The sequence below is a fragment of the Lolium perenne genome, chromosome 6 (genome assembly GCF_019359855.2).
Source record: "Lolium perenne isolate Kyuss_39 chromosome 6, Kyuss_2.0, whole genome shotgun sequence".
Classification (NCBI taxonomy): domain Eukaryota; kingdom Viridiplantae; phylum Streptophyta; class Magnoliopsida; order Poales; family Poaceae; genus Lolium; species Lolium perenne.
This window is the reverse complement of record NC_067249.2, coordinates 268,504,959-268,529,813: the sequence shown is the minus strand read 5'-3', so window position 1 is coordinate 268,529,813 and position 24,855 is coordinate 268,504,959.

The following is a 24,855-nucleotide window of genomic DNA, read 5'->3' as shown; positions in this document are numbered from 1 at the left end:
TATTGACGAATTTTAAAATGGCACCAGACTTGCTCAAATGAAAATGCTCAAATTGAATGAAAGTTGCGTACATATCTGAGGATCATGCACGTAAATTGGCTTAATTTTCTGAGCTACCTACAGGGAGGTGGACCCAGATTCGTGACAGCAAAGAAATCTGGAACTGCGCAGTAATCCAAATCTAGTACTTACTTTTCTATCAACGGCTTTACTTGGCACAACAAAACACAAAACTAAGATAAGGAGAGGTTGCTACAGTAGTAAACAACTTCCAAGACACAAATATAAAACAAAGTACTGTAGCAAAATAACACATGGGTTATCTCCCAAGAAGTTCTTTCTTTATAGCCATTAAGATGGGCTCAGTAGTTTTAATAATCCATTCGCGGGAAATAGTATTTGAAGCAAAAGAGAGCTTCAAGAGGCAAATTCAAAACAAATTTAAGTCTAACATGCTTCCTATGAAGAGGAATCTTGTACACAAATGAATTCATGAAGAACAAAGTGACAAGCATAAGAGGATAAAACACGAGTAACTTCAAGATTCTCAACATAAAGAGGGGAAACTTAATATTATTAAGATGCATATAACCATATTTCCCTCTCTCATAATAACTTTCAGTAGCATCATTGATGAAATCCACAATATACCCATCACTTAAAACATTCTTATCATGGTTCATATGCATAGAAGTATCATTAATTTTGGCATAAGAAGAGTTATTCTCATTATTAGTAATTGGAGCAAGATTATTATCAAGAATTTGAACATGGTAAACAAGTTGCATATTAAAAGAATTGTTTTTGGTAATCCAATCATGACTATGACAAGTTTCATAAGGATAATTATAACCTATATCATAGCATTCTTTATAATAATCATCAAAGATCGGAGGCACAGTGTCATCATAAGAAATAGAATAGTTATCTTTCACAGTCGGTTTATCTATAACCATACCATCATTGTTATTAGAAGGAGATGTATCAAACACATAATGATCAGTAGCAAAAGGATTTTCAAACACCTCTTCCCCAAGCTTACAGCTTTCTATATTATTATGGGAGGAAGCATGGATAGCACTGACACTATGGCAATTATTATCATCATTTTCAGAATTAGTTTCCCAGAGATTTGCAATATCAAAAGTAGTGTGTTCATTCAAATCATGATTGCTAATGTATGTAAAGGGCATAGGAAGATCATCGTATTCAGATTCATTATCACAATAATCATTAGGAGCAACATATTTACGGTTACCTAGCGTTATCTCATTCACGCGGGGATACGCCGTTACCTCTTTCTTTTTATTCTCCTTCTTCTTCTTCTTCTTCTTCTTCTCTTCCTTCTCCTCGTTCCCTTCTTTAGGAGGAAGAGGCTTGAAGGGTGGCTCGTCCGCATAACCTGATTTACTTTCAGAAACAATAGAAGAAACTTGGGAGGATCCCTCCTTTTCATTAATTAGTTGAAAACACACAAATGTCCTATCATATTTTGGCAAGGTGTCATCTTCTAAAATATTTTGTATGTAAGTATTTGTATGGCTATTATCAATGCAATAAGAAAAACACCCATGCAGGACATCATCAATATCAAGATCACTCATATGTAACAAAGAGATTTTTCTCGACAGTTCTTCACACCCCAAAAATAAAGTAAGTTCATCATGCTGATTAGGAGTAATTTCATCATCACAATACAAATTTGCAGCACTCATTGGGTTCAAATTATCATTGGAGGAGCATTGAAAATTAAAATGACCCACTTCATGGCAAACTTCACAAATAAAAGGATAGAGGGCACAAACTTTTTTACCAAGATCATCTAGAGCCCTAAACCACTTTCTAGTTTTTTCATTAATATGATGGATGCAATATTCATCTTTGACTTGATTAATTCCGCAAGGCCTATGCATTCCACAAAAATTAACATGCTTATAAGAAATAGCATTTTTAGGAGTTTGAGCATGCTTATTGCAATAATTAACAACAATTTCATTCTTCATGCAAGCCTCTTTAAAAGGTTCATGATACTTATCAAAATTATTTTTAGGCAATTCAAAATGAGAAGCAAAGGCTTTATAAAGATTTGCAGCAACTTGAGAGTCAAGACCATAAGTAGCACTCATATTTCGAAATTTATCGGTATCCATAAAAGCTTCAATGCATTCATAATCATAATTTATACCCGACTCTTTACCTTTGTCGTTCTCCCATCCTTCAGCGTTGTCCTCAATCCGATCAAGAAGATCCCACCTAGCTTCAACCTCTTTGCTTGTGAAAGATCCTTCCGAACACGCGTCCAGATAGTCCTTGTGTTGTCCTGAAAGCCTCGCATAAAAATTATTAATAATAACATTACGGGGGAGCTCATGAATGGGACATTTGAGCATTAGTGACTTCAATCTCCCCCACGCTTGAGAAATACTCTCTCCATCACGAGGATAAAAGTTATAAATATAATTCCTATCAATATGCACTTCATGAGGAGGATAAAATTTAGAATAAAAGAGAGATGCAATTTCCTCCCAACCAAGAGAATGTCTATTCTCCAACAATTTATACCAATGTGCCGCCAAACCAGACAGCGAAACGGAGAATAGCTTCTTCTTCACTTCATCCATAGAGATACCTGCACACTTGAATAACCCGCATAATTCGTGCAAAAACAGTAAATGATCTCTAGGATGGACAGTTCCATCCCCTTTATAGTGGTTGTCCATAACACGTTCAATAATTTTCATAGGTATTTTATACTGAATACTTTCAGCAGGTGGATTCAAAATATCAGAAGCATCATTAGAGTTATCGCATATGGGAGATAAAGCATTATCAGAACAAATTTTCTCCCCTAAAGATGGGAAGCTAAAAAGATCACAAAAACTAGCTTCCCCAAGCTTAGACTTCTCCATAGCATTAGCAGTAATTGCATTCATACTAATAACATCACTACTAGCATGCAAATAAGGTTCCATAGATTTTTTAATTTTTGCATCAAACAATTCTAAATCAGGAAAAAGACTAAAAAGCTCACCAATTTTTTTGTTGTTTTCCATTATGCCTAACTAGTGTAAACAAGAAACAAAAAGTTGCAATTGCAGGATCTAAAGGAAATAGCTTCGAGTACTTACAATGGCGGAAAATAGCTTGGTAGCCGAGGTCCGGAGTGTGAGTACCTTTTACCTTTCCTCCCCGGCAACGGCGCCAGAAAAGTGCTTGATGTCTACGTTCCCCCTCCTTTCCTGTAGACAATGTTGGGCCTCCAAGAGCAGAGGTTTGTAGAACAGCAGCAAGTTTTCCCTTAAGTGGATCACCCAAGGTTTATCGAACTCAGGGAGGAAGAGGTCAAAGATATCCCTCTCATGCAACCCTGCAACCACAAAGCAAGAAGTCTCTTGTGTCCCCAACACACCTAATAGGTGCACTAGTTCGGCGAAGAGATAGTGAAATACAGGTGGTATGAATATATATGAGCAGTAGCAACGGTGCGTAAAAATAGCTTGCTGGCGTGTAGTTGATGGTGGTAGTATTGCAGCAAGAGTAACGCAAGAAACAAGAAACAAGCGTAGTAACGCAGCAGTATTTAGGAACAAGGCCTAGGGATTACACTTTCACTAGTGGACACTCTCAACATTGATCACATAACAGAATAGATAAATGCATACTCTACACTTTTGTTGGATGATGAACACATTGCGTAGGATTACACGAACCCTCAATGCCGGAGTTAACAAGCTCCACAATAATGCTCATATTTAAGTAACCTTATAGTGTAAGATAGATCAACAGACTAAACCAAGTACTAACATAGCATGCACACTGTCACCTTCATGCATATGTAGGAGGAATAGATCACATCAATATTATCATAGCAATAGTTAACTTCGCAATCTACAAGAGATCATGATCATAGCATAAACCAAGTACTAACACGGTGCACACACTGTCACCTTTACACACGTGCAGGAGGAATAGAACTACTTTAATAACTTTGCTAGAGTAGCACATAGATAAATTGTGATACAAACTCATATGAATCTCAATCATGTAAAGTAGCTCATGAGATTATTGTATTGAGGTACATGGGAGAGAGATGAACCACATAGCTACAGCGGAGCCCTCAGCCTCGGAGGTGGATTACTCCCTCCTCATCATGGAAGCAGCGATGGCGGTGAAGATGGCGGTGAAGACGGCGGTGGAGATGGCTCCGGGGGCAATTCCCCGTCCGGCAGGTGCCGGAACAGAGTTCTGTCCCCCCGAATTGGAGTTTCGCGACGGTGGCGGCGCCCCTGGAGTCTTTCTGGAGTTTCGTCAATTGGTACTGCGTTTTTAGGTCGAAAGGGCTTTTATAGGCGAAGAGGCGGCGCAGGGGGGCACCTGGGGGCGCCACACCCTAGGCCGGCGCGGCCTAGGCCTGGCCCGCGCCGCCATGTGGTGTGGTGGCCCCCTGGCCCCTCTCCGACTCTTCTTCGGTGTTCTGGACGCTTCCGGGAAAAATAGGAGGTTTGGCGTTGATTTCGTCCAATTCCGAGAATATTGCCCGAACAGCCTTTCTGGAACCAAAAACAGCAGAAAACAGGAACTGGCACTGTGGCATCTTGTTAATAGGTTAGTTCCGGAAAATGCATGAAAATGATATAAAGTGTGAACAAAACATGTTGGTATTGTCATAAAACAAGCATGGAACATCGGAAATTATAGATACGTTGGAGACGTATCATTACATAGAGGAGATATGGGAACTTGACTATGGACCCTCCTTCAAAGTCCCTTTGTACCGGTGCAAATGGTTCAAGCTAACAGGAGGTGGGGTAAAGGTGGACGAGCAATACGGAATGACAATGGTGGATTTCAACAATCTTGGTTACCTTGACGAACCATTCATCCTAGCCAAAGATGTCGCTCAGGTTTTCTATGTGAAGGACATGAGTAGCAAACCGAGGAAAAGGAAAGATAAGAAAACGAGTACATCATGCGATGATCCAAAGCGCCACATTGTTCTTTCAGGGAAAAGAAACATCGTGGGTGTGGAGGACAAGACAGACATGTCAGAAGATTATAATATGTTCGGTCAAATTCCGCCCTTCAAAGTGAACACTGATCCAAGCATTAGGTTAAATGATAAGGATGCTCCATGGATACGGCACAATCGTAAGCAAGGGACACAAGGAAAGAAATGATGTGTAATAATTTATTGTACCAAACTTTGTTGAATGGATCATGTGAATTATATTATATGTGATGTGTTTGGTGTCCATTTTCGAATGATTCGATTGATTCGAGATACCACTGATGATACATGAAATTTGATAGGCCTAGGAGTACATCTTAGAATGTTGGATTGATTTAGTCATACTCCTGCCTAGGCCTATAATATGCATACTCGTAGTCTTCGTAGTCGCCGCCGTTGTACTGGTAGTCGTCGCCTTCTAAGTTGCCGCCGTCTGCTGCTGTCGTCGGCTGCCGTCGTCGTTGCCGTCGTCATCGGGCGGCGCTCGTGGCTCGAACCTCGATCGGTATCGAGGGTACCGCAGGCGGGGATATCGCCGGCCGTGATGTAGTCCATGACGCTCAGAGTCCGGCCGCCACACCATAGCCGACGGCCGGCCTCGTGGAAGTTCCTGTGAGGCGGACCGTCCTCCTCATACTCAGCGAGCACCCTCTCACGCCGATTTATGAAGAAGGCGTCCCAAGTCTGCTGGTTGTCGGGATGCCAGTGGGGATTCATCCGCTGCTCCGGTGTGAGGTCGAGGTAGTAGTGGTTCGTGATGGCCGCCCGGCGCGCAGTACCCTGAGGGACGGGAGGGACCGGCACGCCTTCGGCGCTTAGGCTCCAGCCGGCGGGGACGCGGTAGCCCGGTGGGCAAGGGTAGTTCGAGGCGCAAAGCTCCTCCACCTGCTGGTAGGTTAGAGTGGGTACGGTGGAAGCCATGAGAGAGTGATGAGAGATTGTAGAGATGTGATAATGCTGGCCAAGCCGGGCTATATATATATAGTGAGAAATGGCGGGAAAAATTGTGGGCGGGAAGACAGAGGCGGGAAGAAATGGCGGGAAGAAATGTGGGCGGGAAGACAGGAGGCGGGAAGGAATTAATGGCGGGAAGAAGATGAATCCAGAGCTGGTCATCTAACCTTTAGTCCCGGTTGGTGGGTGCAACCGGGACTAAAGGTGATTTTTGTGTCATCTAACAAAATTATCGGTGGGATAAGGACGTCTGGGTAAGCTTTAGTCCTGGTTGGTGGGTGCAACCGGGACTAAAGCTGTCGGCAGGATAAGGACGCGTGGGTGCACGTACTGCTCGATGAGATAAAGCATGTAGCGCACGACGCCCTGTCGGAGGAACAAGAAAAAGCAGAAGCGGCGCCGTGCCTATAAAATGAGCATCGATACGCCTTGGCAAGCGGACCAACAAGCCAACCTAGCATCGATACGCCAGGCGGGAAGAAATAGCGGAAACCGGGGGCGGGAAGATGAGGTGGCCCGAAGACGAGGCGGGAAGAAATGGATTTTTCTGACTTTTTTGATAAATTATTTGTATTTTTCGGATTTTGAAATGAATTAGTTTTATTTTATGAATTTTTTGATATATTATTTGTATTTTTCTGATTTTGAAATGAATTAGTTTTATTTTTTTGAATTTTTTGATATATTATTTGTATTTTTAAGATTTTGAAATGAATTAGTTTTATTTTTTTGAATTTTTTGATATATTATTTGTATTTTTTCAGATTTTGAAATGAATTAGTTTTATTTTTCTGAATTTTTTGATATATTATTTGTATTTTTATGATTTTAAAATGATTTAGTTTTATTTTTATGAAGTTTTTATATAATTTATGTAATTTGAAATGAATTTCAATTGAAAAAACCTTTAGTCGTGGTTGGTACCCGAAAAAACCCTTTAGTCGCAGTTGGTGGCCGAAATTATAAGTACCCGCGTGCGCGCCCTGGCGGTTCACTTCTCTTCTTCCTCGAAAACACAGACGTGCGGCGATCCTTAGACGATCGCCTCGACGCCGTCGGGCTGCCCCTCGACGCCGCCGCCCTCGACGCCTCCTCGCCCGCCGCCATCGACGCCGCCCTCGCCGCCGCCCTCGCACGCCGCCTCTGCCGCCTGTCGTCGCGCGCCGTCGGCCGGCGACGTGCGTGTACGTCGCCGCCGCCTCGCTTTGTTCCCAGCTTGCTCGTCGTCGGCCCGACGACCGCCGCTCCCTCGCCCGCTCGCCGTTCCCTCGCCCGCCGCCCTCGCCCGCCGCCATCGGCGCCCTCTCGATCGGCAAGAAACAGAGAGGGGGCGCGTGGAGAGGCCGGCTTTTTTTTTGTTTTTTTTTGTTTTTTTAGAGAGAGGGATCGCGCCGGAGAAGGCAGAGGAAGGAGTGGCCGGGGAAGAGAGAGAGCGAATTTTTTTTTTGTTCATTTTTTTTTTAGAGAGATTTTGTGGTGACCCGGCATACCACTGCATGGTGTAGTATGCAAGTCTGATATAACACCAATGAAACACCGTTCCACTAGTATTATATCGCTCAGAGTGGTACAACAGAAACATATGCGGGTCCAAGGCATGTCTATAGAATTACATACAGACTCTGTTACATAAGATCAGCATAGCCTCCTACTTTACAATGAGGTAAATTTGCAAATAAACTCCAGAAGAACGACTCGTAGTCTAATCCTATCACGAACTCTATTTGTAGAGTATTTGACTAGCTATAGAGGCTATGAATAGATTCTAACTAAATAGGACCTAGGTTTAGGGAGCTAGTTCCCTTCTATGGCTAAACTAAGTTTTCTCCTTGTTGGATGTGGTGTCTGACTCCTCTGACAGGGTTCTGTTTCTTGAAGTATTTGTTGTCTCCTCGGCCTTCGAGTTGCACTGTAGGTCCTCCTTCGATGCCTCCATATCTAAGCAGGGTATTTAAGAGTGGGATGAGTACGAGCGTACTCAACAAGTTCATTATAGGAAAGAGGTGTTTAATGCACTAGCTACAGCATTAGACCAGAAAGTCTAATACCAATGCACGTTTTCATAACCATTTCTTCAAAAGGTTGCTTTTATTCAGAAGAACTATGTCCGTCAGCCTTCACCGGTTTACTAGAACTTCATGGAGCTCCTTTCCGGCCGCGTTCGCAGTTCCATATCCCGGAACAGGGAGTGACAGGTCACGGTTCTTTACACTCTGCAGAGGTGTGTTGCTTTACCCATAAGAGATCTTAACCTTGGTGCCAACCGAGCCGCGGGCTCGTCCACACTTCCTTTGGTGTGAGGCCCGGTATAAGGTCATAGCCAATCATATTCCTCCGCTACCTCATACACCCACCCGTTGTTGCAAACCCCGACCCTGGGTCCTCGCCGGTCCTCTTACTCCAATTAAGGATGGACCCCGACCACGACGACAGTTCAGGTCTCTACCATGAACTCCTTCGCCGGCAGCTGCAACCCATCATAGACCGCAATAACCGTGGGGACTTCATCGGGACCCCCACCCTACCACTTGTCCTCTCTTGGATCAAGGGTACCACTTGTCCTCTCTTGGATCAAGGGTCTACGGTAAAGCGCATCCGTTGATGTACAAGAGGTGGAAATACGATTGACTATTCCGTCCCACTCTGCATCTTATGGTTAACACGGGTATTACGGCACAAGAATCACTGGCGACATTTGTTGTTTAATCCTAGATGGATATAAACCCTTGCAATGGAACCTCCACCATATCAACACAATCCATGGTTCCATTGCCCACCACATAGTCATATTCATAGTTATGAAAATAGTGGTTTTGTTTTTCATGCAATAGTGATAAATATAGTACTTTGCAAGTAATTTGGTAAAAATACTCAAATGACATGAGCAAGCGATGAACTTGCCTTTCTTGACTGCAAAGTTATGCAGGCAAAAGCTTCGATACGTGATAACTCCAAATTCTGAAATATCATCATCGTCCGGTAAGGACAATATTTAAAGAACTGGCAAAGATGCTATAATGCATAGTATGAGATGCAATCGTTCCGAGCGTAACCTAACCCCACTGATTTAGGATTGATGAGTTGTAATGATTTCTCTAGGATGTGTTGCTCTTTCTAGAGTGGTTTCACAAACAAGTTTATTATTAGGATTTTGGTTAATTTGGGCATCTTATAAGTTGAATAACATAGTAACACACAACTGCTTATAGTTGGCACATGATTAGCATACAAAATACAACTATTCATTTAAGACTTACCATATGTGTTTTAGTGATTGTTTGTTACATATCTAAAAGAATAACTTTGGAAGAATATATTTCTTAAGGACAAATAAGTACTTCCATGAGAGTGTTATTTGCTTCCAGGGTTACTTTAGGTTTAGGTACGGTATTACATAATGGTAGTAATTGAGTTCTTAACATATACAATTCTAGGATTATGGGACATTAAGGTTCCGAAGTGTATCATATAAGTATCTCAATTGGCTCAAAGGGTTTAAAATAAAGGCTTTTATTATAAGGGAAATACATGGTTTAGGAGTTAATTAATAGTAATAGGTGACTCTAGGTATAGTTAACCTCTAGTAATGTCAAGTTCTAGGGTTTCATCTATTATGGTTAAGGAACTTATTTTTAAGGTCTTAAGAACTTCCTAAGAGGTACTAAATGATTTAGGATTTAATTAACTACTTAAAGTTTTAAGAAATATTCATCAAAAAAATATAAGCATGTGTTAGAATATTATTTAAATTAATTAATATTTATTATAGATTTTATGGAACTTCATATGTTTGTTTATTAAAACTAAGGTTTATTTAGTTTATTATGTTCAAGTCATAATGGTAATATTTATTGCATTATTAAGGCTGGAATTATATTTCAAACATTTAAAAATTCTATTTGAGATTTGTAGGTATTACTACGTATTTTTCAAGGGACTTTAAAGTAATCTTATAATCTTTACGTCATAATCAAACAATTATACAAGGTTAGTGGATAATTTTATTAGAGTGTAAATATTGAACCTACACAAGTGTGTGTAAGTATTAAGTACTAATCCTATGCATGTAGTGTTACACACACGTACACATCGGATGAGTTACTAGGCCAATTGTGCACGTACGCATATACCCTGTCCGGTCATACACGCACAGATACGAGTCCAACACAAGTACACAACAGAGCCTCATTTCTCTTGTCGCCGTCTCCGTCTCTCTTTTTCTTACGCACGCGCACACTCACGAGCAGCCATGGCTCCGCCACGCGCCCATCTCCTCCCGGCCGTTCCCGGCCGACTCTAGCGCCGGTGTGATAGGGTTTTGGCCCGCCTCGGGTTGATCTACAACCTCCCTTTGCTCGATTTGATCCTCGAGTTCCTACTCGCTCGCCCCGACCCCTGCTGTGACGCCGTCTCCGCCGTTTTCCCTGACCACCTCCGGCCTTCCTCGATGCCGGCGAGGTGGGGTTCTGGACCGCCTCATCACGCTCTACATCTCTGTCTTGATCGATTTGATTTCCTCGGCTCCCCTTGTGCGCCCCGCACTTGTGCGTCGCCGACGCACGCGCCGCCGTAAGGCTCTGCCGGTCGCATCCACCGCCGCCGTCGACCGGCCCAGCTCCACCACGAACTCCTCCGTCAACACCCGCCGCCACGACGCCGTCCTGTGCTCGCACACAACCCTGTGGCTAACCCTAGCTTGCGATGGCTAGGTCGCCGACACGGCGCTCGCACACCCGCGCCTCCGGCTATCTCTCCTTGGCGAAATGGACCTCCTCTTTGAGCGCCCCGAGCCCCAGCTCGGCTCCGCCCTGCCCGACTGCTCTGATTCTTCAAGTGGCGGTGTACTGGTGGTGCGGTGATGCTGCTGGTCATGTGCCGACCACCGTCTCGACGCCGGTGGAACGGCCACTGGTGTGCAACCCCGACGTCCGTGTACTGGTGGTGCTGCGGTGACGACTTCATCCTCGACCTCGACGCCGGCTGGACGGTGCCGTAGGCGCAACCCCGGCGTCGACGGCTGCGACTACGCTTCTACTACACTGTGAGCTATTCTTCTTCGCTTCTCTGCATTGCCCAATTGTTGGTGTGCTCCAATACTATGATTTGGTTAAGTGCTGGATATGCTTATGGTCTAGCACCTAGTGGTTTATGTGCATACTGAATCAGTGAGGTGTGGACTTAAGCTAGTAATACTCTGGTTCAATGATCATTGCTATATGTTCTGTGTGGTGCCCCTGTTTGGATGGTTTTATTCAACCACACATATTTGTTTTACTGAGATAAATTGGTGCCCCATTTAACTCATGGTTTAGTTTAATCAATGAACTAGAATTACTGTGGCTTGATAATTTATTTGATGGCTTCCTTGTGATAAATGGCTTGATTCTGTAAGTGCAAATTTATAATTGCCCAGTAATTAGTGGGGTCCCTCATTTTGGATGATTAGCTCATCCATGGCTTGCTACTATCTTAAACTGATGAAACTGAACAGGCTGATGCTTTGTTGGGTAGCTTGGCTGTGAGCTTATATGCTCACTTATGGTGGCTTTGCTGCGGTTTAATTTTAATTGAGCTCAAACATGCTGATGATTTCAATACTGCAGCTACTCTTTGTATAACTTACTTGATGGCCTGGAGTATTTTCTAGTCTCAGAATAATCCTCTAGAATTTGTTGGGTGTTACTCTAGCTACTCTAGTTGATGTTGTGCCTATACTGTGCCTCTGTTTGGATGATGAATTTATCATCAGCACTCTGGATCTAGTGGCTTGTGGATCGGCTTGTATGAATACATATATATAGTTTCTTAGCTGCATCTAGGATACTACTTGGTTGGCCTGGGATGAATGTCCTGAACCCTAAGTAGAATTCTGGAGCTTATTGATTAATACTGGATGCTTATGGTGATGAATAAATTATGTGCACAAATGATATGGAACAGTAGATGTGTTTGGAATACACAAACGGGTGCCCTGCTAATGTCTTGAGTATGATCTAGTTGCTCATTAGCAACTAAAATGATTTATTTTGCAAGGTTGGGTTTTATTGATGGATCTTGTTGTCCCTTATTTGATAGTTATAAACTGATAAGAACAGATTTGACTTGATCTTGTAGACTTGCCAATGATGCTTAGGCTGAGGCACAAACTTGTGATAAGAACAGATGCTTTTATGTGGCTTTTAATTTCTCCATGAGGAATTTGTATAGCACCTCCATGCAACTCTTAGAGAAAACCATCTTTCTAACCTCTTAGTCCTAGATAAAAATCTAGTTGAAAGGTAGTTGGGTTAGACTGATTTATGTTATTCCCCTTATGTGCCCATGCAAAAGCTAAGAACAGATGCTTCCTAATCTTATACTTCTAGTTGATTTCTACCTGTTGCACGTCTGTAGCTTGGTCTTCTGGAATCTGAAAATAACCTCCTTCTTGTGGTTAGCCTGCACCTCCCTGCTGCTTGATATGTTTCCTAAGATCTAGCTTTTCTTGGTGGTTCAATGTTATTCTTAGGTTCTTGCTGAACAGATATGTTCTTGGAGTTCTGGCTCTTCTAATGGTTCTAGCTATTGCAAATAATTGCTAAACAGGTTGTTGATGAAGCTTAGCTGCTGTTAGCAAGCTATGGTGATCCTGGGAAAGGGTGTGAGTGCTAGGAAACTGACTGGCGGTGAGGTTGTGCTGGTTTTATACTGATGGCTATTCGTTGTGGGTGTGACAGCACATTAGCATGCAGGTGTGATAGTGCTGCTTGCAGGTGGCCCCCTCTCCATGTGTATGTTAACAAGTTGGTTTGCTTCTCCTCCTAGTGCAAGCAACGTCATCTTGCTATTATCCTAGTTGGGCCTTTATTTTTCATACCGCCAAGTGTACTACTGTGAGGTTGCATGTATTTGAATTGATGGATGAGACAAAAGGGGAGACTTATTATTGAATATTTCTGGCTATTGATTCATCTTGACCATCTAGTGTCAACGGTGAATTACTTTATTTGAAACATGTGGGCTTGTTTTAAATAGGAACTCGACTAGGTTAGAGGGATCAATTATTCACCTTTTTTGCCTAAGATAAGTTGATAAATGTTGCCTCCTGTCCCTTTTGCTAAGATGGATCATTCAATGTTGCCTTGTCCCTTATCTTGTATAGATCAAATGCTGCCTTAAATCCTTGTTGCCTACTTGTCAGAAATGATCCAAGGTGATCCAAGTTTGATCCATGATGTCTTGTTGCCAATAGATTGAGGTTGATCCCTCTAGCCACTATTTGGATGTTAGGATAAATTCCTACTATCTAATAGCTGGGTTCCAAAATTAAAATGCCTCACCCTGGTGATGGTAACATAATAACATTAACCAATGCTATTTCTGTTTGCCTTTATTCTCTTTGTATCTTACAGGAAAAGAAGACTAGAAAGATTGAGAAGATTTAGATTTAGGATTTCTTTTATTTACTTGTAATTTATTGTATTTTAGGGTATTGAATTATTTGTATTTGGATTTCTTGTATGGGACTTTCACTTAATTGTATAATGATAAATGTAATAAATATTAAATTCTTTATCTATTGCAAAATTTTACATTGTGTTTTATCTTTAATATTTTTTTATAGTATTATTGTTTAGAATTCAAATTCTTGTTTGAATTCATATTTCAAACTCAATTCAAATTATTTCTCCCGCAACCAAAAGAATTCACAAAGGTCATGTCGAAACTTGTCGCACTCACATCGATGACTAACTCAATTCCACCGATGCAAGAGAAACGTCAACCCCTTTGACAATTTTAAACAAACGCGCGAAAATTCCCTGGATTTTCTATGCATGAATGCAATGCACACTTTGGTGTTCTCTATTTTTGTAACCCCAAATCTTGGGATATTACAGTCTCTACCCCTTAAACTAAACTTTGTCCTCGAAGTTTGATCTCTCTCACGTTTCCGGAGTGTGGATCTGACTTGTATAGACTGCAACTTTTCTTGAACTCTGTGGTGATCTCACTGGATATATTTGAATATACCCCTTGTCCAGATTCTTCCTAGAATCCATTAATATCTGTCTCTGAACACAGTGGCTTCTTACTTCAATTCCATGATTTCTTTCAATATCATAATCTTGTTTCCTTTCTCCTTGAAGATTCAATGCTTGGGACTTCTTCTAGTGCTACTAACCTTAACTGAAGACCAGTTTGATGACATACTCCTTATTGGTAAATAGGTCTTTGTTTTCCCTTACTACTAAAACTGCAATGATGGTACTTGGTAAGGTACTTACCATGGAAATGGTCGTGAGTTTTTATTTTCCTAATAATGGATTAGACTCATTTAGTCTACCCAATCATGGATTATGATTGATACCTCTAACTATTTTGGTTCCTTTAGGTTCCATGAAAGGAATCTTTCAAATAGTATTTAATTTTGGTATGGTCAATCTTCTTCAGTCTTGGCCATCTTGAGCTTTATTGATCCAATTGTATTTCTTTCGTCCAACTTCTTTATGCTTGACTTACTTGAGCTTTAGTATTTCTGAGTAAATACTACTACTTTCTCAAGTTATAGTCCACTTATTACTTCCTCGAGATATGAATCCCGGCTTCTGATCTGACATCTTTCTGAAAGTAATGTTCAACAATCTTATGAAAATAAGATCGAACTTCCTCTCAGTTCAGACCTTCTTCATCTATCTTGCTCAAAATATTGAGTTATTGTACATCCAACTCAATCTTTACTCTACCCCTTAGAGTTTTCTTATGGTCTTCAACTTATTTTCTTCCAACCATTGGGCTTATGGTTGGAATATTGGTCTGGTTCTAACTTATGGGTTGTACTCTTCTAAGGTCTCGCGAAGAATATCTGTGGTGTATCCACTCAATTGTGGACATCCAATGTGATTCCTTCGACTAAATGTTTGTAGGTCATAACTATTTGGCTGACAAGATTTTATTTGTTCTCAACTTTTTGTTACAAATAATCAAATGGTGGACTACTTGATACCAATTGTGGCTATTTGATATCCAAAAATGGATTCTATTTATAGGTTCTGATCAACTGGAAGAGACATCTTCTACTCTATCTCGCAGTATTGATCCTATACCACAAATGTGGTCTTCTAATACCAACTGTGGTCTTCTTATATCTGCTATGGTTTCATAAGTCATCTTCCTTTTTCGAGGTTTTATTGTTGCAAGAAAACCACTAGCTGACACTATGAATATAGTATCCTAAGTGATTTCCCATGCATTCCCTCTTCTATATTAATTATGGATCTACTTGAGCTTCACCATAATCACCAGATTTCTCACCTTCATGCTTCTAATGTACTAAAGTACTCCTTTGTTGAGGCTAAGCATGAGTTTTGGTTGGTACTTTCTTCTGAATAGTGTGGTTGCTTCCCACAACTTTACTCCTTTCTTCTGATGAACCTTCACCTTGGCTTCAGAATCTTTAGAATTCATCACTTCCTCACACGAATACCATTACCCTCTAGATCTATAGCATCAAGTAAGGACTTGATATTGCAACATGCATTTGCATATCAAAGTCAAACTTCATGTATGGATCTAGTCAAACAATGAAAATCCAATAAAATCCAAGAAGATTCAGCTTTGTGCATATAATACACACCATCATAAGCCTGAATATAATAGTTGAGTAAGATATCTCTAAACATCGAGGCTACGATGTGTGGTATATAACACCACATAAGATAGGTTTATATCGTGATACTTAGCACATATAGTTGGCATTCTACTATTTGTCTTGACATTTACCTGAATTGCACAATTGCAATGAGATAAACTTGAAACAAAGTGGTCTAGGATAGTTAAGGTTAACCTAGTTTTGTTTGGAAGTACTAACAAAGTACTATACCATATATAAGTGCTATTGAGGACTACTTCCTATGATACATTGAGTTCTAACACATGGCTACTTTGAATACATATCTATTAAGATATATTTCCTATACTTCCAAGTGTTTCTATCATAAAACTATGGTCATGATGTGCTTGGCACACTTCCCATTGTTTTGGAACACAATTCTTGCACTATTGTTTAGCACTTGACTTCTAATTGTACTTCTCCTAATTACTTTAGATGTTCATCACATAATGATCCTCAGGTGAATCATATATGATTTCTATCTCTACCCTGTAAGTAGGCATATTTTATTCCTATCTCTCCTCCTTACCTCCCATGATTGACTCGTCATGGTCTATACTACCTCATATAACTTAGAGTTATCACTTACTATCAATTGTTTCACATGTCTAGATAATTTTAATTACTCATTACTTAACTTGGTCTACATCTTCTATTAGGATTTCTTAATTATCTTCATCACTTGATTTACTCATATTACATGTCTGAATAATTCTTACTTAATCATAACTTGTGTTGGTACACATCTTCCAATAGGATAGCTTCCTTATGGTTGTATCCTCTCTTTGGACTACCAGGTATTGTATACCAACTGTGATCTACTCATCTATTGTTTTAAGGACTTAATAGTGTACTACATATTTGGGATTAGCTAACTATCTTTACTTAGGAAAGATAGGTAGGAAAGGTTGACTCAAGTGTGTCAGGATTATTCTCAAGTGAATATCCATCTCAAGTCATAAAAATTATTTGGTTTACCTAGGACATCTTCCTATAGACACTACCAATCCTATAGGTCTCCTTTAAAGGGTTTTTAATCCTAGGGTCAAAGCATTTGCTCTGATACCAACTGTGGTGACCCGGCATACCACTGCATGGTGTAGTATGCAAGTCTGATATAACACCAATGAAACACCGTTCCACTAGTATTATATCGCTCAGAGTGGTACAACAGAAACATATGCGGGTCCAAGGCATGTCTATAGAATTACATACAGACTCTGTTACATAAGATCAGCATAGCCTCCTACTTTACAATGAGGTAAATTTGCAAATAAACTCCAGAAGAACGACTCGTAGTCTAATCCTATCACGAACTCTATTTGTAGAGTATTTGACTAGCTATAGAGGCTATGAATAGATTCTAGCTAAATAGGAGCTAGGTTTAGGGAGCTAGTTCCCTTCTATGGCTAAACTAAGTTTTCTCCTTGTTGAATGTGGTGTCTGACTCCTCTGACAGGGTTCTGTTTCTTGAAGTAGTTGTTGTCTCCTCGGCCTTCGAGTTGCACTGTAGGTCCTCCTTCGATGCCTCCATATCTAAGCAGGGGATTTAAGAGTGGGATGAGTACGAGCGTACTCAACAAGTTCATTATAGGAAAGAGGTGTTTAATGCACTAGCTACAGCATTAGACCAGAAAGTCTAATACCAATGCACGTTTTCATAACTATTTCTTCAAAAGGTTGCTTTTATTCAGAAGAACTATGTCCGTCAGCCTTCACCGGTTTACTAGAACTTCATGGAGCTCCTTTCCAGCCGCGTTCGCAGTTCCATATCCCGGAACAGGGAGTGACAGGTCACGGTTCTTTACACTCTGCAGAGGTGTGTTGCTTTACCCATAAGAGATCTTAACCTTGGTGCCAACCGAGCCGCGGGCTCGTCCACACTTCCTTTGGTGTGAGGCCCGGTATAAGGTCATAGCCAATCATATTCCTCCGCTACCTCATACACCCACCCGTTGTTGCAAACCCCGACCCTGGGTCCTCGTCGGTCCTCTTACTCCAATTAAGGATGGACCCCGACCACGACGACAGTTCAGGTCTCTACCATGAACTCCTTCGCCGGCAGCTGCAACCCATCATAGACCGCAATAACCGTGGGGACTTCATCGGGACCCCCCACCCTACCACTTGTCCTCTCTTGGATCAAGGGTACCACTTGTCCTCTCTTGGATCAAGGGTCTACGGTAAAGCGCATCCGTTGATGTACAAGAGGTGGAAATACGATTGACTATTCCGTCCCACTCCAGATCTTATGGTTAACACGGGTATTACGGCACAAGAATCACTGGCGACATTTGTTGTTTAATCCTAGATGGATATAAACCCTTGCAATGGAACCTCCACCATATCAACACAATCCATGGTTCCATTGCCCACCACATAGTCATATTCATAGTTATGAAAATAGTGGTTTTGTTTTTCATGCAATAGTGATAAATATAGTACTTTGCAAGTAATTTGGTAAAAATACTCAAATGACATGAGCAAGCGATGAACTTGCCTTTCTTGACTGCAAAGTTATGCAGGCAAAAGCTTCGATACGTGATAACTCCAAATTCTGAAATATCATCATCGTCCGGTAAGGACAATATTTAAAGAACTGGTAAAGATGCTATAATGCATAGTATGAGATGCAATCGTTCCGAGCGTAACCTAACCCCACTGATTTAGGATTGATGAGTTGTAATGATTTCTCTAGGATGTGTTGCTCTTTCTAGAGTGGTTTCACAAACAAGTTTATTATTAGGATTTTGGTTAATTTGGGCATCTTATAAGTTGAATAACATAGTAACACACAACTGCTTATAGTTGGCACATGATTAGCATACAAAATACAACTATTCATTTAAGACTTACCATATGTGTTTTAGTGATTGTTTGTTACATATCTAAAAGAATAACTTTGGAAGAATATATTTCTTAAGGACAAATAAGTACTTCCATGAGAGTGTTATTTGCTTCCAGGGTTACTTTAGGTTTAGGTACGGTATTACATAATGGTAGTAATTGAGTTCTTAACATATACAATTCTAGGATTATGGGACATTAAGGTTCCGAAGTGTATCATATAAGTATCTCAATTGGCTCGAAGGGTTTAAAATAAAGGCTTTTATTATAAGGGAAATACATGGTTTAGGAGTTAATTAATAGTAATAGGTGACTCTAGGTATAGTTAACCTCTAGTAATGTCAAGTTCTAGGGTTTCATCTATTATGGTTAAGGAACTTATTTTTAAGGTCTTAAGAACTTCCTAAGAGGTACTAAATGATTTAGGATTTAATTAACTACTTAAAGTTTTAAGAAATATTCATCAAAAAAATATAAGCATGTGTTAGAATATTATTTAAATTAATTAATATTTATTATAGATTTTATGGAACTTCATATGTTTGTTTATTAAAACTAAGGTTTATTTAGTTTATTATGTTCAAGTCATAATGGTAATATTTATTGCATTATTAAGGCTGGAATTATATTTCAAACATTTAAAAATTCTATTTGAGATTTGTAGGTATTACTACGTATTTTTCAAGGGACTTTAAAGTAATCTTATAATCTTTACGTCATAATCAAACAATTATACAAGGTTAGTGGATAATTTTATTAGAGTGTAAATATTGAACCTACACAAGTGTGTGTAAGTATTAAGTACTAATCCTATGCATGTAGTGTTACACACACGTACACATCGGATGAGTTACTAGGCCAATTGTGCACGTACGCATATACCCTGTCCGGTCATACACGCACAGATACGAGTCCAACACAAGTACACAACAGAGCCTCATGTCTCTTGTCGCCGTCTCCGTCTCTCTTTTTCTTACGCACGCGCACACTCACGAGCAGCCATGGCTCCGCCACGCGCCCATCTCCTCCCGGCCGTTCCCGGCCGACTCTAGCGCCGGTGTGATAGGGTTTTGGCCCGCCTCGGGTTGATCTACAACCTCCCTTTGCTCGATTTGATCCTCGAGTTCCTACTCGCTCGCCCGACCCCTGCCGTGACGCCGCCTCCGCCGTTTTCCCTGACCACCTCCGGCCTTCCTCGATGCCGGCGAGGTGGGGTTCAGACCGCCTCATCGCGCTCTACATCTCTGTCTTGATCGATTTGATTTCCTCGGCTCCCCTTGTGCGCCCCGCACTTGTGCGTCGCCGACGCACGCGCCGCCGTAAGGCTCTGCCGGTCGCATCCACCGCCGCCGTCGACCGGCCCAGCTCCGCCACGAACTCCTCCGTCAACACCCGCCGCCACGACGCCGTCCTATGCTCGCACACAACCCTGTGCCTAACCCTAGCTTGCGATGGCTAGGTCGCCGACACGGCGCTCGCACACCCGCTCCTCCGGCTATCTCTCCTTGGCGAAATGGACCTCCTCTTTGAGCGCCCCGAGCCCCAGCTCGGCTCCGCCCTGCCCGACTGCTCTGATTCTTCAAGTGGCGGTGTACTGGTGGTGTGGTGATGCTGCTGGTCATGTGTCGACCACCGTCTCGACGCCGGTGGAACGGCCACTGGTGTGCAACCCCGACGTCCGTGTACTGGTGGTGCTGCGGTGACGACTTCATCCTCGACCTCGACGCCGGCTGGACGGTGCCGTAGGCGCAACCCCGGCGTCGACGGCTGCGACTACGCTTCTACTACACTGTGAGCTATTCTTCTTCGCTTCTCTGCATTGCCCAATTGTTGGTGTGCTCCAATACTATGATTTGGTTAAGTGCTGGATATGCTTATGGTCTAGCACCTAGTGGTTTATGTGCATACTGAATCAGTGAGGTGTGGACTTAAGCTAGTAATACTCTGGTTCAATGATCATTGCTATATGTTCTGTGTGGTGGCCCTGTTTGGATGGTTTTATTCAACCACACATATTTGTTTTACTGAGATAAATTGGTGCCCCATTTAACTCATGGTTTAGTTTAATCAATGAACTAGAATTACTGTGGCTTGATAATTTATTTGATGGCTTCCTTGTGATAAATGGCTTGATTCTGTAAGTGCAAATTTATAATTGCCCAGTAATTAGTGGGGTCCCTCATTTTGGATGATTAGCTCATCCATGGCTTGCTACTATCTTAAACTGATGAAACTGAACAGGCTGATGCTTTGTTGGGTAGCTTGGCTGTGAGCTTATATGCTCACTTATGGTGGCTTTGCTGCGGTTTAATTTTAATTGAGCTCAAACATGCTGATGATTTCAATACTGCAGCTACTCTTTGTATAACTTACTTGATGGCCTGGAGTATTTTCTAGTCTCAGAATAATCCTCTAGAATTTGTTGGCTGTTACTCTAGCTACTCTAGTTGATGTTGTGCCTATACTGTGCCTCTGTTTGGATGATGAATTTATCATCATCACTCTGGATCTGGTGGCTTGTGGATCGGCTTGTATGAATACCTATATATAGTTTCTTAGCTGCATCTAGGATACTACTTGGTTGGCCTGGGATGAATGTCCTGAACCCTAAGTAGAATTCTGGAGCTTATTGATTAATACTGGATGCTTATGGTGATGAATAAATTATGTGCACAAATGATATGGAACAGTAGATGTGTTTGGAATACACAAACGGGTGCCCTGCTAATGTCTTGAGTATGATCTAGTTGCTCATTAGCAACTAAAATGATTTATTTTGCAAGGTTGGGTTTTATTGATGGATCTTGTTGTCCCTTATTTGATAGTTATAAACTGATAAGAACAGATTTGACTTGATCTTGTAGACTTGCCAATGATGCTTAGGCTGAGGCACAAACTTGTGATAAGAACAGATGCTTTTATGTGGCTTTTAATTTCTCCATGAGGAATTTGTATAGCACCTCCATGCAACTCTTAGAGAAAACCATCTTTCTAACCTCTTAGTCCTAGATAAAAATCTAGTTGAAAGGTAGTTGGGTTAGACTGATTTATGTTATTCCCCTTATGTGCCCATGCAAAAGCTAAGAACAGATGCTTCCTAATCTTATACTTCTAGTTGATTTCTACCTGTTGCACGTCTGTAGCTTGGTCTTCTGGAATCTGAAAATAACCTCCTTCTTGTGGTTAGCCTTGCACCTCCTCGCTGCTTGATATGTTTCCTAAGATCTAGCTTTTCTTGGTGGTTCAATGTTATTCTTAGGTTCTTGCTGAACAGATATGTTCTTGGAGTTACGGCTCTTCTAATGGTTCTAGCTATTGCAAATAATTGCTAAACAGGTTGTTGATGAAGCTTAGCTGCTTGTTAGCAAGCTATGGTGATCCCGGGAAAGGGTGTGAGTGCTAGGAAAGCGGCGGCGGTGAGGTTGTGCTGGTTTTATACCGATGGCTGTTCGTTGTGGGTGTGACAGCACATTAGCATGCAGGTGTGATAGTGCTGCTTGCAGGTGGCCCCCTCTCCATGTGTATGTTAACAAGTTGGTTTGCTTCTCCTCCTAGTGCAAGCAACGTCATCTTGCTATTATCCTAGTTGGGCCTTTATTTTTCATACCGCCAAGTGTATTACTGTGAGGTTGCATGTATTTGAATTGATGGATGAGACAAAAGGGGAGACTTATTATTGAATATTTCTGGCTATTGATTCATCTTGACCATCTAGTGTCAACGGTGAATTACTTTATTTGAAACATGTGGGCTTGTTTTAAATAGGAACTCGACTAGGTTAGAGGGATCAATTATTCACCTTTTTTGCCTAAGATAAGTTGATAAATGTTGCCTCCTGTCCCTTTTGCTAAGATGGATCATTCAATGTTGCCTTGTCCCTTATCTTGTATAGATCAAATGCTGCCTTAAATCCTTGTTGCCTACTTGTCAGAAATGATCCAAGGTGATCCAAGTTTGATCCATGATGTCTTGTTGCCAATAGATTGAGGTTGATCCCTCTAGCCACTATTTGGATGTTAGGATAAATTCCTACTGTCTAATAGCTGGGTTCCAAAATTAAAATGTCTCACCCTGGTGATGGTAACATAATAACATTAACCAATGCTATTTCTGTTTGCCTTTATTCTCTTTGTATCTTACAGGAAAAGAAGACTAGAAAGATTGAGAAGATTTAGATTTAGGATTTCTTTTATTTACTTGTAATTTATTGTATTTTAGGGTATTGAATTATTTGTATTTGGATTTCTTGTATGGGACTTTCACTTAATTGTATAATGATAAATGTAATAAAGATTAAATTCTTTATCCATTGCAAAATTTTACATTGTGTTTTATCTTTAATATTTTTTTATAGTATTATTGTTTAGAATTCAAATTCTTGTTTGAATTCATATTTCAAACTCAATTCAAATTATTTCTCCCGCAACCAAAAGAATTCACAAAGGTCATGTCGAAACTTGTCGCACTCACATCGATGACTAACTCAATTCCACCGATGCAAGAGAAACCTCAACCCCTTTGACAATTTTAAACAAACGCGCGAAAATTCACCGGATTTTCTATGCATGAATGCAATGCACACTTTGGTGTTCTCTATTTTTGTAACCCCAAATCTTGCGATATTACAGATTTTGAGAGGAGAAAGAACACACACCGCCCCGCGCGTGCGCCGCCCCCTCCGTATACGCGCGGGTTTTTTTTGGTTTTTTAGGAGAGATAGAGGAGAGAGAGAAACACCCTGCCCCCGCCGCATACGCGCGGGTTTTTTTTTTGTTTTTTAGGAGAGAGAGAGGAGTGAGAGAAACACCCCCGCCCGGCGTATACGGAGGGGGCGGCGAGGGGCGGCGCACAACACTTTGTGCGCCGTCCCTCGCCGCCCCCTCCGTATACGCGCGGGTTGGTTTTTTTTTCATTTTTTAGGATAGAGAGAGGAGAGAGAAACACCCCGCCCCCGCGTGTATACGGAGGGCGGCGAGGCGGGGCACAACTTTGTGCGCCGCCCCCTCGCCGCCCCCTCCGTACACGCGCGGGGTCGTCAGTGTGTTTCTCTCTCTCTCCTCTCTGCCGCCCTCTCCGTATACACCGCCGAACGCTTAGCTAGCTGCCGCACGCCCCCTCGCCGCCCCCTCGCCACCCTCTCCGTATACGTATGCCCCTCCTCGCCGCCCTCCTCGCCGCCCTCTCGATCCCTATATGTGTTGTCCTCGCCACCGCCACCGCCCCCCTTTCGCCACCACGCGCGTCCTCACGCGCAACACTAATGTTTATACAATTAGTTTTCACAGATTATGTTTCTTTACTTAATTAGTTTTTACTACATGTCTTCAGGAGTGACATATGGCGGACGATAGAGACCCGATTTTGGGAAGCTATGATCCGGATGCTGAAGCACATATAACCGCCATCATAAACGGCGATATTCCTTATGTGCCGGAAGAAGATGAAGAAGACGATGTCTCTTCTTATCTAAACCTTGATGGTGAAGGTGAAGGTCGACAAGGGGATGATGAAGGAATGGACATTGTTGATGGAGGGCAAACATCGACAAACGACGATCTCGAATTGCAATTAGCAACCACCTCCGGCGAGGTATATATATATATACATTGAGCCTCTGGTGATACAAATTTACTGATTTGAATAAATATGTATTAACGTGACTCTCTTTTTTTAGCCCTCGGCCGGATCGTCGAAAAAATCGAGTACAAAGCCGCGTGGCAAAACCAAGACGATGAGACAAGGAGAAACATATACCATCGATGTTGTCGGTGAACACGGCAGGCCGCTGGAGCCCAAAAAGCACTACACAAAGTTTATCAACCAATGCGGAGTCGTTGTTAGAGACAACGTCCCGATCACCGTCCAGGAATGGAATGAGCCGAAGAAGGCACGTGCTGGTTTCAGTTTTGTCGACAAGAGAACAAAAAAGGATTGCTGGAGAAAGCTTATGGAACATTTCATTCTACCTCCGGAATTCAACAAACGCGATGAAGAGGGTAACGAGATTCCGGGAGGATGTGAGAGGAGGAGGCTAGTCAAAGAGTTCGCTCTTCAGAAGATGGCCGAAGCATTCCGGAACTTCAAGAAAAATTTAGCCCGTGAGTATGTCGCGCAGAACAAGACTCCGGATTTCACAGGACAGTATGAGAAACTGAAAGATGATTGGCCCAAATTTGTGAAGCAAAAGCAATCGGAGCATTTCAAGGCCATATCGGAAAAAAATAAGGCAAATGCGGCTAACAAAACGTACAATCATATTATGGGGCCAGGAGGATACCGCCTTTCGGAGCCTAAGTGGGAGAAGATGGAGAACGGCCTGAGGGAGCGAGGAATCCCTCTAGGTACAGAGGGATGGGACCCAAGGGCCAAAAGCTGGTGGTACGGGCATGGGGGATCG